Source organism: Amblyomma americanum, chromosome 1 (assembly GCF_052857255.1).
Source record: "Amblyomma americanum isolate KBUSLIRL-KWMA chromosome 1, ASM5285725v1, whole genome shotgun sequence".
In the NCBI taxonomy this organism is placed as follows: Eukaryota; Metazoa; Arthropoda; class Arachnida; order Ixodida; family Ixodidae; genus Amblyomma; species Amblyomma americanum.
This window is the reverse complement of record NC_135497.1, coordinates 447,225,664-447,227,821: the sequence shown is the minus strand read 5'-3', so window position 1 is coordinate 447,227,821 and position 2,158 is coordinate 447,225,664. Positions and strand designations below refer to the sequence as shown.

The 2,158-nt window shown below is 51.6% G+C and overlaps 1 long non-coding RNA gene across 1 annotated transcript; it reads right to left on the bottom strand.

The window, feature by feature from the left end:
• Positions 1–1,267: 1,267 nt before the first annotated feature.
• LOC144125685 (uncharacterized) lies at positions 1,268–1,783 on the bottom strand. The gene is made up of 3 exons (XR_013313410.1): positions 1,709–1,783; positions 1,464–1,648; positions 1,268–1,272 (listed from the first exon to the last, which is right to left on the bottom strand). It is a non-coding gene; the product is annotated as an uncharacterized LOC144125685 (long non-coding RNA).
• Positions 1,784–2,158: the final 375 nt, after the last annotated feature.

The window sequence follows — 2,158 nt, the reverse complement described above, 5'->3', positions numbered from 1 at the left end:
GGAAAGACTTTTAATGCTCTAGAAAGGTGCTAGTAGCAGACGAGAAAGAAGAGGTCCATCTTCCTTCTTCTCACAGGGTCGGTGCCCCTATTCCAGGGCTCCGCTGAGCTTCGCTGCTCGTTGGGCGTGCTGGATCAGACCTTGTTGGCAACCCAGATCGCCGCTGGAGAGCCGGCTCTCCCACTGTTCCGCACTCGGGTCTTTGCGAAAGCTGTCGTTTTTACTGCATTCCCACGTGATGTGGTACAACGATGGTTTGCTGCCACACCACGGGCAAGTGTCCCGATATTGCGTCGGGTAAATCTTGCTAAGGATATGCAGGTTTGGGAATGTTCCTGTCTGCAATCTTCGCCAATACACTGCCTCTAGTTGATTTAGATCAGGATGAGGCGGCGGATAGCGGATCCGTACCCCCTTATAGTAGTTGAGAATGTCTGAGTACGTAGGACTGACTCGGTCGGGTAGATCGTCCGATTGGGAGGAAGCTCGGCTCGTATACCCTCGAGCTACCTCGTCGGCGCGTTCGTTCCCCGCTATGTCGGTGTGTCCTGGCACCCAGTAAATGCTATGTATGACTTTTGGTGGGGTCGCGCTCTGGAGGAGCCGGAGTGCGGCGCGACCTATGCGGCCGTTCATGTAGTTACGGCACGCTTCTCTCGAATCTGTAAGGATGGTAAGGGACATGTTGCTTCGATAACCGGCTACCGCCGCTAGAGCTACGGCCAGCTCCTCCCCTTCGGTTACCGTCCAATCCCTCACTGAGGCGCTAGCTAATTCCTTTAAGTTCGAATCATTAACTACCGCCACTGTGCTGTTATGTGAGCTTCTTGTATACGGAGCCGCGTCCGTGTATACCGTTGTGGATTTTGTAGCTAGATTTTGTTGTACATACCTCGCCCGGGCTGCCCTACGGGCCGCATGCAAGTTGGGGTCCATGTTCCGGGGAAGGGAGCGAACCTTTAGCGTCTGGCGGATTGCGTCCGGTATGCTCGCAGTACGATTCTCGAATTCCGCAGTTCCGCCTAGCCCCAGTCGGCTAAGGAGCGAGCGCCCCGTAGGAGTCTGCTGGAGCCTAGCTAACTGCGTGACCAGTTGGGCTTCTTTGATCTCTTCGAAGGTGTTGTGAATTCCAAGAGCCAATAGTTTTTCGTTGGAGGTGTTCATTGGTAGATGCAGGGCTGTCTTGTAAGCTTTGCGGAGTATGGTGTCTGCACTATCCACTTCTCCTTTGTTGAGGTTGAAGTACGGGAGGGCGTAACCCACGCGACTAACCTTTTTAAAATGCATGAGCATATGTGGTGGAGTAGCATCCATTTGCGGTTTTAGAGATAATAAAAAGTGGCTTGAGGCGTCCATAGGCCTGAGGGCCGTAATGGCGTTTCTCACAGAGTGTAGTTCTCCCTCTGTATCTTGAATCGCTTGCCGCTCTTTTTGCCGTTTTACTCCCCTTAAGGGAACAGCACTTGTGCTTTGGGTTGGCGCTGGAGGCAGCCCGGCTTCACTGCCTTCTGTACAGCCTGGACCTTGAAATATCGCCTCAAGCTCGTCCAGAGGCGCCTCTGGCTCCTTTTCATTGGACAGAGGGCTGGCAATGTGCAGCTCTGCGCTGCCAACCGACAAATCGGTTGGCGCCAGGTTGCAGAAGCTCCTGGGAGGAATGTACGCAAACTGTTAAATCGTTTTCACATTTATACTACTCGTCGCTTACCGTCTTGTTTCGACGGTGTCCCTGAGGAACTCCATCTGCTGCATGTAGGGCAACGAAGATTTGATGCCAGCTGCTGCCCCACTCCTCTTAGTGTCAACTTCATCTTTTATCTTTTTTCTAAAGGTATCTTTCAGATTTTTTCCAGCGATTCATCACCTATTCCGTTGTCACTGAAATGGGGAGCAGCATGCAGCGTGATGTTAATCAAAATCTGAAATAAAGAATTATGAGTGCACAGAAAAGTGTCAAAACACATGCATGCATGACCATGCATGGACATGCATGAACATGCAGATACTGCAGCCTGTGCGCGCACCACTAAAATAAGTCCACACCTGTGCGAAATCGAAAGGGCCGACTCCCGTTTACAAACGCGCCATAGAGTTGTATATGAAAGCAGGCAGGCAGTGCGTTAAATTACATTTCACGACTGACTAACAGGCTACAAAC